The 13,353-nt window shown below is 40.4% G+C and overlaps 1 pseudogene; it reads right to left on the bottom strand.

Moving 5' to 3' along the window:
- Positions 1–4,253: 4,253 nt before the first annotated feature.
- Positions 4,254–4,339, bottom strand: LOC145607656 (small nucleolar RNA R71; annotated as a pseudogene).
- Positions 4,340–13,353: the final 9,014 nt, after the last annotated feature.

Here is a 13,353-nt window from a genome sequence, read left to right as displayed (position 1 = left end):
GCCAGAAATCGATTGAAATGTTAAAAAAAAAAACCAAGAAATCGATTGAAAAACCTCAAAATCATTGTTGCATTTTGTTGTCGTCGATTTGTTGGTGGTTTTCGAATTGTTGGAGGAGGTAGATCGGCGAAAGATGAAGAATGAAGGAGGTAGATCGGCGAGAAAGAGGAGAGGAGAGGAGAGAGAAAGAGGAGGAGGAGGAGGAGAGAGAGAGAAAGAGGAGAGGAGAGAGCGGCCGAGATAATTAGGGTTAGGGGGGGTTTTTATAAGGGCGGTTTTTTTTATATTTAAATGGACCGGTTCGTAAAGGCACCGGTTCAAACCGGTGCTCTTTTTATTTTTGGCACCGGTTTGGGCTGAACCGGTGCCTTTTCTATTTGTGTAAAATTGCACCCAATTTAGGGCCGGTTTAGGGCACCAGTTTCGCCTGAACCGGTGCCTTTATGGGGGTGCCTTATTGTATTTTTCTACTAGTGTTTGTACATTGGACTTTGTCTTTTGAAGGAATTTCTTCCTAGGTAGTAAAGGTATGCACGGTTTGAGAGTATGCTTGGTTGACTCTAGGATAGGTGTATGCTAGGGTAGTTATTTTGAACTAGGAGGATCATGTAGCCGGATTATACTTGTTTGTGGCATGCTTAGTAGTTGCTCCTTATAGTCGATTTGACACCACTAGGGAGTTTTAGCTACACCCATGTGAGTTTCATTGTTTTTTAGACTTCAACCTATTTTGTATGAGCAGCGTGGATCCTTGACTATTGTGGACCAAATCTATAAAGCTTGATTTATGATTCTTCAACCCGAGACCGAGCTATCTACGGAGGACAAAGGCGTCTTTTCGGGGTGGTATTTTTCATTTTTAGGATAGTTTGTTTCATCTTTGTTTTTGGGTTTACATTTGCCTTCTTGCAACCATTTGAGCCTTATACCTTCTTTTCAAGCCACATCATTAGATCTTTGGCCTTTTGTTTATTTTCTTTCTTTTCTTGGTTTTTGTGAAGCAATTGATCATACTTGATGGAGTTTGTGGTGGAGAAGCTGGAGTGTTTGGTTCGTATGAAAGCATGATTGTGTTATGTTTTCTTTGTGAATGACAAATGAATAATAGAAAAAGCCGTCCATGTTAAAAAAAGGCAAGGACAAATAATTCCAAAATTGTAAAAAGTCGTCCAAAGTTAAAAGAGGCGAGGACAAAGCACTATTAAGCAAGAAAAAGGAAAAAAAAGTGAAAAATAAAAAAATTCAAAATATTTTGATGTGAGTATTCTCCCTTTTTTAGCATTGAGGACAATTCTCCATTTAAGCTTGGGGGGAAGCGCTCTCACGCTTTTTGTGTATATGTTTGTGATTTATAGCTTTGAATAAGCTTGGGGGTGTTGTTGTTTTTGTTTGGTGATTACTTTGTTATGGTGTAAAGAAATGCGCAATCTTTGCTTCACAATTTAGGTAAACCGCCAAATTTTAAATTTTAGCCTACCTTCACCCTTTATGCCTTACGTTACAACCTTTGGGAAAGCCCTTTCGACCTAGAAGTTGAGTCACTGTTCTAGGGAGGGAATCATGGGTCATTGCCTAAGGAAATGGGATGCATAGTCAAGATGTCGAGCAGCCTAAAAAAATCTCTTTTCCGGTTCCTTCGAGGAATCATTGGGATGCTCACTAAGGGGTGAGTTTAGACTAGTGGGGAGAACGCGGTAAGATTGATTGGGATGAACGTGGATTGAGATGTCTAGTTCCTATGCTTAGCATACCCTATGTTTCAATCAACCTTGGATATTTTGGAACATGCATACCTTGATTGCTTGAGAAAGATGTTCATTCATTTGTAGTGTAGTCTCTTTGTAAGTCTATTTCGCTAAGGTTTTGTTTTCCCTTTTCCCTTTTCCCTTTGTAAGATCTAGGGGTTTAAATGGCTTGTTGTAGCTAAAAATAACCGTAATTCCTACGACAGAGAGTCTTAGTGTATATTCTCATCTTGAGTCTTTCTTTTTCTTTTTGAATAAGTCTTTCATCCTTATTCTTACTTGCTTTGTTTTGCTCGAGGACGAGCAAAAGTTTAGCTTGGGGGAATTTGATGAGTGTCATTTTTGGCACTCATTTGGCTTCTTTTAGGATGATTTTCATGCTCTTTTATAGCTCTTTTCTTTAGTTTTCCTTAGTTTTGTTCTTTATTTCTTTAGTTTCTGTTTTCCTTAGTTAATTTTCTTTCTTTGTGAATTTCTTTGTTTATTTGGTCTTTTTCCCTTTTATTTGCTTGTTTTCATGTATTTTAAAATTATGATCGTGTTCCAAGGATTCTTGAGCCTTCCTCTCATATTTCTCATCATTTTGGAAGTCTCTTGCTTGTCATTTTGAACTCAAGTTTGAAGGAATGCAAGGAGTAAGTTTATGAGATCGGTGCGTGCATGCGGTGGGGGCATCATCTTTGTCATGAACCCACCAAAAGAGCCAATTCAAGACTGCGTACCTTAGTGTTCATCATCATCACCAAAACGAGCGCACGAGGATGAGCTAAGACAAAGAAGAGGGAGTTGCCCTGCTTCTAGGTGCGAGCGCGCACGAGGGTGGTGCGGCCGCGCACCTTGGTGGCGCGGGTGCGCATGAAAGGGCCCCTGTTCCGTAACCATTATCTCACGGTCGTCCCTCTCCCTTGTTGCGACCGCACATTCCGGGGTTTCTTTTGGACGATCTAACTAACTTTTTTATTGTTAGTTTTACTATACATAGTTTTTCCTTCTACTTTTAGAGAAAGAAGGATTAGAATAGAATTAGAATTAGTTTTAGATCAAATGAGAGAGATTTTTAGGGAGAGAAACTCTAGGTTTTAGTGAGAGAATTTAATGGTGAATTGTTGGTGATGGAAGATTTCTCCAATTCCTTTAATCTTTGATCAAGTTTGTAAGGATTCCTTCTCTTTAATTCAATCTTTAGTTTGATCTTTAATTTGATTTCAATTGTTTTGTTGAATGTTGAAGTTTAATTGATTTGTGATTTTATTTTATTTGTTTAATTTGATCGTGATGAATTTGTTGTTTAGCTTTGTTTTGATCTTGATTCTTATGGATTTTGAGTAGTTTGATTGCTAAGGAAATAGTGAAGCATATATATCAGTGATGGAATGATGTTAATTTGGGGAAATTGATGGAGTTGATGATGTGATTAAATTGGTTAATTGATTATGTGCATGTGTGCGTTTGATTTAGGCTTGATCACACTAGTTATTCACACTAAATTGCATTGTAGGTTCACATTGATACGGACCACTGATTTGTGGCTTGCATTGAACGATTGAGTTGTCTTGTGACGTTCCTAGTTAGAGTTTATCGTAGTTGACGCTAGTTAGACCTCTAGGAAAATAGCTTGATATGCTCTTTTGGTTGCATGATTGGTTTTCCCTCGCATCACTCGACTTAGTCAACTTTTTCCCAAATTGCGGAATCCGTTACAACTAAATGTGGATCCCGAGCCATAGTGTTTATTACATTTGTCCAAACCTAGCTTGTTTAGTTGTTTAGCATTCACACCTTTACCTAACCTTTCCGGAATAGCTTGACTTGACAATTTAAGATCACCCTCCATTACTTAGTGGTTCTACCCTCGACTTACCATTATACTTGTATAAGGGTGTGTTGAGAGATTACAATTTTTTTTGGCCTAGGGTTGGGTTAGTTTTAACGACCTAGTTCCGACCCTTGTCAAAATGGCGCCGTTGCCGGGGAATGGCGTTGTTATTGTATATTGTTGTTGAGTCTAATCCACCTTATTCAAAAACACAAAAAGATTTTCCTTTAGGCTACATTTGTAGCCATGCTAAAATAATTTCATTTGAGATTGTGTGTGCAAGAGAACATGGGGAAGCTCACAGGATCACAATGAAAGAGTTGGGCACACAGGGTGCTTACAAGTATGAGAGCGGGATTGCTCCTTTATTAATTCCGGATGGTGCTTTTGAAATCAAGCCGGCAATGATCACCTTGATCGAAAGGAAACAATATGGTGGTACAACAAGTGAAAGCCCTCTCAACCATCTCAAAGATTTCGAGAAGTATTTCAATTCAATTATGGAAGGCAGAGTTGCTCAAGAGTATATAAGGCTCAAGTTGTTTCCCTTTTCTCTCATAGGGAGAGCCTTAAAGTGGTTGGACAAGGAGGTAAAGACAAGGTCCCCAAGGACATGGGATGAAGTTACCAAGGCTTTGTTTTCCCATTCCTACCCACAAAAGAAGACAGCGGAGGCTAGAGCCTTAATCCAAAGTTTCAAGAAATTGCCTAGAGAGAACCTCTATGAAGCATGGGAGAGGTACAAGGATTACCAAAGGGAATGCCCTCACCACGAAATTCTAACCTATCAAGTCATACAAATTTTCTATGGTGGTTTGAGCTCTCAAGGTAGATCGAGCCTTGATGCCGGAGGGCCGATTATGAACAAGACGGAAGAAGAGGTTGTGGATGTAATAGATGATGTAGTGATTTCTCTCAAGACCAAACTTGAGAGTCCTTCACAAGCTTCTAGTCTTCCCCCCCCCCATTTTAAGGGGAGACGTACATCTTCCTACTATAATCCTCTTTTTGCTTCTTGTTGCATGATAAGAGAATGCTTGGTTTGTGATTTATGTGGAAAGAATGATCATGATGCTTCTAATTTCTCCAATGTTCCTTGTGATGGATATGATGGATATGAGAATGTGCATGTGAATTGTGTTGATAATAATGATTTTGGTCCTAGATTTAATGCTCAAAAGAATGTTGGGAATATGAATTATCACAATCATTGGAGCTATGATAATTATAACCAAAATAGTGGTTATGATAACCATGTGACCCAAGAGTTTTGTGGTGACCATAACAACTTTGGTTGTAATGATCAAAGCCATGGCCAAGAATATGGGGATCATAACCAAGGTTATGGTAACCAAAATCAAAATTCCGGCCAAAATCATGGTAGGGGTAATTTGAGTAATCAAAGTAGGGGAGATTTTCAAAATGATGTTAAAAGAGGTATTCCACCCCAATTTACTCCAAAGACTCAAAACCAAAGTGAGAATTTCTATGCTCAACAATCTCAAATGAATAGGCTACAGAATTTCATGGTGGGTCAATCCGAGAAGTTGAATAAATTCACATTGTCTTGTAACAAAATGTTTGAGGTCCTATTTACTCATGGAAAGATGCTTGAGAACCAAATCATTCAACTAGCCAACCCTTTGAGAGATTGTGCTGGTCCTCCTTTTTTACCATCACAAGAAGTTGACCCTAGGAATCCGATGTGTGCTATCACCACTAGGAGTGGTAAGGTCCTTAAAGAGAGTGTTCCTAGGAAAAGTAAGGAGGGTGAAAAGGAGAGTGATTTGAGTGAAGGGAATAAGCATGAAGAGTCTAGCAAGATGAGTGAGAGTTCCAATGATAAGCCTAAGGAGAAAGAGATGAAGCAATATGAGGTTTACAAACCTAGACTTCCTTACCCCCAAAAGTTCAATAGGCACAAATTGGATGAGCAATTTGGACAATTCATCGAGATTCTTAAGAAGATTCATCTTAGTATTCCTATCACCGAGGTCTTGGAACAAATGCCAAACTATGCTAAGTTTCTTAAATAAATTTTGAGCGGTAAGAGAGGTTGCAATATGGTAGAACCGGTAAATTATGGGGAGTGTTTTAGCGCCTTTATTCATAATGACTTACCCCAAAAGTTGAAAGATCCTGAAAATTTTTCCATACCTTGCAAAATCAAAGGAAAATTGTTCCAAAATGCCCGTTGTGATCTTGGTGCTAGTGTTAGCATCATGCCTTATTTTTGTTTTCAAGAAACTTAAGCTAGGTAAGCTCCTTCCATCCAACATGACCCTTCAATTGGCCAATCGGTCTATTAAGTTTCCAAAGGGGAGAGTTGAGGATGTTCCCCTCAAGATAGGAGAGTTCACTATTCCCGTTGATTTCATTGTGATTGAGATTGCGGAAGATGACCATATCCCTATCATTTTAGGAAGACCTTTCTTAACCACTTCGGGAGCCTTAATAGATGTCAAAGGAGGTCATATTACCTTGAGAGTTGGTAAGAATGAGGAAAGTTTTGAGCTAAAACCAATGCATGAGTCTTTGTTTTGTGAAAGGAATTATGTGTGTTAATTCCGCTCGCCCTATTGATAATTGTAGGGTATAATTCAAGCCTTAATCCCACTAGCTCGAACCCCACTGTGATCATACACTAAAGTACGGTGGCGTCCAAAAGGGAAGAAGATAGAACAAAATGGTCGCCAACAAGTTTTTTTTAGGAACTTGTAAACCGTTCATTGGATGAAGGTTACACCCCTTAACGATCCAAGAGATCGTCAACTCCATAAGGTCTAGAACCAAATAGGGTTCAGGGATGATGGTACAAATCCAACCTAAAAGATATTGAACCTGCCCTAATAATAGGCCTCTACTTTATTCTGATCGTATTCATGTGCGCTTTCCGACTAACATACAATCATTAGGATTAACCCTAATCCTGTTTATCTATGTTGGTTGAATTTAATGCACAAATAAACTATTATTGGTGATCACTTGAATTATAATCAAATTAACCCTAAACAAGATTATTAATTATCTTATTAAGCGTGATTACAAGTATAAATTCCCTTTAAACATACATAAAAGGTGTAATCAAGCAATAATAAACAAATAATATCAAGCAACATAATAAATAATCAATAATAATCATGAATAATAATGAATAATCATAAAGAATAATAATCATAATAATAATCATCATAAAAATAATCATCATAAAAAAAATAATAATCATCATCATAAATTATAACAATTATAATCATAATCATGTTCATGTTAATAATAGAGCATAATAAAAATAGTAAGATCCTAGGCATGATACTAACAAGATTAATAACAAACCCTAGCATGTCACTAAGCAATAAAAATCAAATCTTTAACCCTAACATGATACTAACAATCATAAATATTAGGAAGAACATAGGAAGCATCGTAACAATCATATTTAATATTAAAGTTACCCTAGACATGATACTAGGAATATCATAACAATTTAAACATGATTTCTACATCATAATATCAATAAAAACCATTCAAGTACTCACTTTGATGCCTCGTACCTCTTTCTAATAACAAAATACACACGTTAGTAACTTCAAGGAAAATAATAAAGAAACAATTAAATTAAATAATTGAAATAGAGATTTGGGACCAAACCCTCATAAAATAAAACCTTTCACGTCTAGGGCGAAGGCAACTTTAAATATGGCTAGGTGTTTCTAGATCTTGTGAATGCGGAATTTTGTGTGAGAAAACAAAGTTAGGAAGAAAGAAAGAAAGAGATGAATGAAAGAGATGAATGAATTAAAGAATGCGAATGAAAACTTGTGAATGAGGAGAATTGGTGAATGAAAACGGAGTTTTTAATACGATATTTATAGAGAAAATTAGCCAAAAAGATAAAATAAACAAAACAGAGTCTGACGCACAGAAAATAGAGCTGGCGCCACCCTTGGCTAACTGGCGCCAGGCACCAACACTAGCGCCAGGCCTGGGGTGAGGCACCAAGCTTATTTCCAACGCGTTTTCGAAAATCAGATAAGTTTACCGTACTGGAGGATAAAATCATATATAATTTCCTCGAAAATGCTATTTGATTTTAATTAAAACTCTGAAAAGTCAAAAGTCAATTTATCAATGCTAATTGAATTAGGAATGAAAAGAACCTTCTAGAAGATTCTAGAAGACTAAAACCATTCCTAATTGCATTAGGAATGATAAATCATATTAGGCCCTCCCTAAGATCATTGGGCCGCATAAAAGGCTCAAACCGGGCCCAGTTTAATAAATTGGCCATAATTTCCTTAATATTCATCGGAATTGGGCTTGTAATATATCGTTGGAAAGCTCTTTGCAAGCCCCATCCAACTACACTATTATTGTACCCATATCATCAACCAACCAAACTGGATTGGCTGTTTTCTTAAAATAAGTTTTCAAAACAGTGAGAAGAGAAAAGAAATTAAAACTTTTCGCAACACTAGACTTTCCACACTTTCACTTCATTCGATTATGATTCGACGCGAAAGGTACTCATCACCGAGTTTGGTTTTGGGGAGACAGAAATGGGTGTCTACAGAAGCACCCACTTTGACTGAGTTTGGAGAAACGCAAGTTTCGAAAACAAAAGTCAAAGTATCGATAGGGACGGAGAATGATTCAGAACGTTCTGCGATCCTAAATCACTCTTGTAACGCCGATAACTGCAAAACTAGCGTTAGTTAAACAAATAAAAGAGTTAAGAAACGCGTATCTTGCACCGTCGAGCACACGTCTCTGAAAGTAACCGATTGTTGCCGCTTTACTGTTGTTTTTGCTGTTTTGATGACCTTCTGCAAGCTAGAGAATGCCATCCCGCTTGAAAATCGCTACGCCCGAACTGCTTCCAATATGGAAGATTGCTTCGCCTGAAACGATCCTCCTCCGCTATGATAATATTCCACGTCCAAGGGAATACCATCGAAGATTGCTTCTCTTGAAACAATCCTTATCTGCATTATGACCATCTTCCATGCCTAAGGGAATATAATTGAAGACAACTTCGCCCGAAATTACCTCCAGTTGTTTGTGACAACTCTCCGCAAGATAGGGAATGTCAGGGAAGATATCCTCACATGAAGTCATCCTCATTTGATGCGATAATTTTCCAAAGGAAATTACCGAAGATCCACGCTTGTCGATCTTTAAAAGTTCGCCTGAACTTTGCTTCCGCTATGCCTGTACGTCGGCCCTTCCGTTGCTTTGATCCTGTACGTCGGTGCTCTTTTTCTTTTGAACCTATATGTCGGTGCTTTTTGCTAACGAGCCAATGCTTAGGCGCCTTAAGCTAAGTGAGGCGATCTCTTATCAGGTCGATCACTTTATGTAATCAAGCCGATTACTAAATCATGTCAAATTGCTTAGAGGGGCTAACTGGCGTACCAAGGAACCCAAAAATATGTTGCAGAAAGCTAGCACAACCTCAACAGGTGGCTGGGTGCTCTGGCGCCACTAAAAAACCATCAGGGCCACCTATTTAGCTTCAGCGCCAGGCGCTGATATTGGCGCTAGGCGCCAAGCCTAATTTATGACGCCAATGCCTAGGGCTTGGCGCCAGCACGGGGATTTCCTTAAATACCCCTTTCCTCTTCATTTTGTTGGCTGCTCGTCGCGATTTTGTTCGAAAAAAGTCCGAAAACTTCAATTGCTCGGTTCTTGCTCGTTTCTCTACCGAATTCACTCAAATTTGTTGCAAATCAAAGCTCTTTTCATTTATTTTCCTGATCTATGTAAGTTTTCTTCAAACTCATATCAGTTTTCATGAATTCTTGGCATGTTTATTCACGAATTTCATGAAAATTCAAAACTTATAATGCTCCATTTGCTTTGTTTGTCAAGTTTTATGCCATGAAATTGCTTGATTATGTTTGTATATTGCGTTGGGAGTAATTTGAGACTTGTTTGACTCAATTTGGTGAAGAAATGAGCAATTTGCCATTGTTGGACCTCTTAAGGTCGTGAAGAACAATGTGACTTGTTCTTGATGTTTTTGCTAGCAATTCTTGTTCAATTTGTCACAATAATAACCATAGTGTTGCAAGAAATTGTTTGATTGCTTGAAAAATGTTGTTATGCTTAATTCGAATTTGTGCTCTGTTTTAGTACTACGTACTCTTTTTTTGTGAACATAGTATCATGCGGCTAGGCGAACATTAGATACTATAGAACCTTAATTTATGACGATTTTGCACAATGTAGCATGGCTAAACAACGAGGTTCGGGTTCACGGTCCCGAAACACTAGACGGGAGCATGAGCCCGTGGAGGACGACGCCGAGCCGTCCACTTCGCTTGGTCGACTTCCGGAGTGGGATGAGCGGACCCTGTTCTTCGCCCCTGTCTACCACATTTCTGAGAGGGTGAGACGGGGCATCGCGCCCGGGAGGACGCGGCATCACGGCTCCAGCTGTGATGGTTTAGGCGATTTGTACAGGATGTACATCGCCAGAGATCTTGAGACGAGGCTCCTAATGGAGTCTTGCGGACTAGCTACTCTGTTCGAGACCTCCGAGGCTATGGTTGCCTCCAGCGGGGGTAACCATGTAGTGCGCGCTTTGGTGGAGTTCTTCTGGGACACCACCAGCACATTCCATTTACCCTGGGGCGAGATGACGGTCACCCCTACGGACTTCAGTCTCATCACAGGACTGGAGTTTACTTCTGTGCTACTGCCGTTTGACAATGGAATCGATGTCTTCTCTTCGGAGGTCGAGGAGCTGTTGGGGCCGATCACTAATTCGGGCTCGAGCTGAGGTCGAGACGACTCAGTTTAGCGCTAGGGGAATTCGCCGCTCGACACTGGCAGCGGCTCTTGATAACGATGCGACCACCCGAGAGCAGAGGGTGCGCATCTTTGAGCTGATGTTGTTGTCAGGGACATTCTCCCCTGACAAAGGTAGTAGGGCGTTGCTTTACTACCTTCCTACTATCTGTGATCTTCACCGGATCGGGACTTATGACTGGGCCAGTGTGGCCTATGCTGACTTCGTTCGTGCGCTAAGGGACTCGTGTCGACACCGGTCCTTTGGGACGAACGTCGCTTTGTCTGCCTTTTGTAAAGTCGTAGAGGTAAACATTATTCCCTATAAAGTTTAGCTCTACATATTAGTTAGCATTTACTCACACTTTTAACTCCTTGTAGTTCTGGTTCTACGAGTACTTTCCTTCTGCTGCGCCGGCGAGACCATCGCCGCGGGGATTTCCAGTGAGCGCCTCTTGGGGCGGCCATCATGTGGATATGTCTACTACACATGTCCGGAACTGGATCATCTCGGTACGACTTTTATTGTTTATTTTGCTTTTTAGCGGTGCTTTAGATATATTCTTGCCTGATTGATGCTCTTTATAAGGGCCTGAGGTGGTATACCGGCCGTGGGGCGGTTGGACAGTCCCTGGGTTAGCCGCACACTATTCTGCTGAGCGTCTCTATTTTCATGGGACTTATAGAGCGATCGCGTACTTAGGAGAGAGGGTTGCCAGACAGCATTCTTCTGATGTCTTCGTAGTTCCTACTGCTCCACCACGTCATATGTTCGACGAGGCGCGGTTGTCGAGCATGTCTGAGGGAGCTGGTACCCCTTGGCGGTCCCATGTGATCCTCGGGCGGTGTTATGCTGAGGAGCTACTACCTTTGTTAGCCCCAGCCCCCGTACCGGATGAGGATGTGAGGGTAAGATTTTCAGCTTTTACTTTCCATTAAGTAGCCCCCAAGTAATGTTTTACTGATTTTTTTCTCGTTTTATCACGACGGTGCTGCTGTGTTCGTGCCACCCCGTATGTCAATCCACTACCAGGGGATGTACGGGCCGATCGAGGAGATGATTCCTCCGGCTCCCGAGGGCGAGCGCTTCGTAGAGCGGTCGATTCCTCGCCACCAGACTTGAGTAAGACTAGTTTTTTCAGAATTTTATGTTCATATATCATGCATATTTACTGACTTATTTTTCTGACAGTTTTCACGCGAGGTGGTTTCGGCGATGGCACGATACATAGATGCCTTCCGGAGCCAACTCGTCCGGACGAGGAATGCGGCCACTTGCCGTCGGGATGACGTCATCCGAGAGGTAACCTTTCTTTACTCATTATTTTTGCATTGCTGCTTCAATTTTACCTTGTTTTTGATTTAATTCTTTTTGCAGGGCCAACCTACTGCTTCTCACACCCGCACGAGACTTGAGGGTAGAGGGATCCAGCGAGGTCTAGCTCGAGACGTCATCGCACTTCGTCAGGGGGTAGAGGTGGTCGCTCTGAGGCTGCTCGTGCTGACATTGCAGAGGGCTCGGGATTTTCTTCTGAGGGTGCTCAGGCTGCACCGGTATGAGAGGCTACCTCGGCTTTCAGAGGTGGTGGGATGTACGAGATAGGCTCGTCATCGCAGCAGCTTCCGCGGCCTCAGCCTCAGGTTGATCCTGGCTGGAGTGGTCCCACTTTGAGTCTTCCTCCCCCTACGGAGACTGGAGCTGGCGGCTGGCGCTAATCACGGGGTTTTGACGCCAATTGACGCTGATACCGTAATTTATTCTTATTAAAACTCTTCGCAATTTGTGTATAAATAGCCCCCAGCCCAGCCGATTCTTCTCATAATTCCAGCGAATAAAATTTCTCTTCTTTAGAAAAAACAATAATCATGTCTTTAGTCACCAAAACCTTCACCCAATACACTCATGAATGGTGTCGATCTCTTAATGCTAGAGACAGAAAAGAATTAAATTTATTTCACTTGGGGGGAATTTATGGCATCAAAGGGGTAGATCTTGACCTAGACTTCATACATACCGCTTTAGAATTTTGGAATGTTGATACTCGTTGTTTCAGAATAGGGTATGATGAGATTAGCCCTTTGCCAGAGGAATTTGGTGCTATTTTAGGCTTCCCTGCAATAGACCTCGTAGTAATCTCTAGAGTAGATGCATACTATTATAAGGATTTTGAGCGCTTCATTAATTTAAAAGAAAGGGATATATCAAAAATAGTGGATGGCAACATAGTTAACTTGAAAGAATTCGCACGCCATTATTTTGATAAACCTCTTTCTGAATCTTTTCATATATATAGAAGAAGGGCGTTCTTATTTTGCATGCTTAACCAATTTTTTCTTAGTAGTGGTAAAAATAATGAAGGTCAATCAATTATAACCACTGTACTAGAACAAATTGAATCGGGGAGAAATCCAATGCCATTAATAGTTGGAGAGACTATGATTAGTCTAGATGAATTGAAAAGGGACCCTAAAGCACCTTTTCGCGGCTCTCCGATTTTAATACAGGCAAAAAAATAATATTTTTAATTATTGAAATCAAAAAATATATTTTTGTATTGTAATAATAATTTATTTGAATTGCAATATTTTACAGATGTGGCTAATGGAAAGACTAGGATTAATTAGCCCTCCGGACGATATTGAGAAGTATACACCTAATTGCTTTGTGAGAAGGAAGAAACGATTCCCTAAGATTGGGCGCCATGGGTGGAGAAAAGTCTTCGAATCACGTGATTTTGCTATCAAGTGGGTCGTCCCATGGTAGAAAATAGAATGGATGGTTGGTGTTAACAAGCAACCTTTCTGCCGTCTTCCAAGCTTGTCTCGTGTGACTTATTATTATCCCTGCAGGGTAAAAAGACAATACGGCTTGTTTCAGAATATTCCTTCCGGGGATCTTCGTCCTCCTTTTGAGTACCCTATTTCTCAAGAAGTAGACAGATTTGATGCTTACTGGGGTTCTAGACCTTTATGGGAAGTGATTACCTAAAAGGTTCCTCCTTC

Source organism: Chenopodium album, chromosome 2 (assembly GCF_948465745.1).
Source record: "Chenopodium album chromosome 2, dcCheAlbu1.1, whole genome shotgun sequence".
Classification (NCBI taxonomy): Eukaryota; Viridiplantae; Streptophyta; class Magnoliopsida; order Caryophyllales; family Amaranthaceae; genus Chenopodium; species Chenopodium album.
Note: the sequence above shows the minus strand (reverse complement) of the source record. Positions and strands in the feature narration are given on the sequence as shown.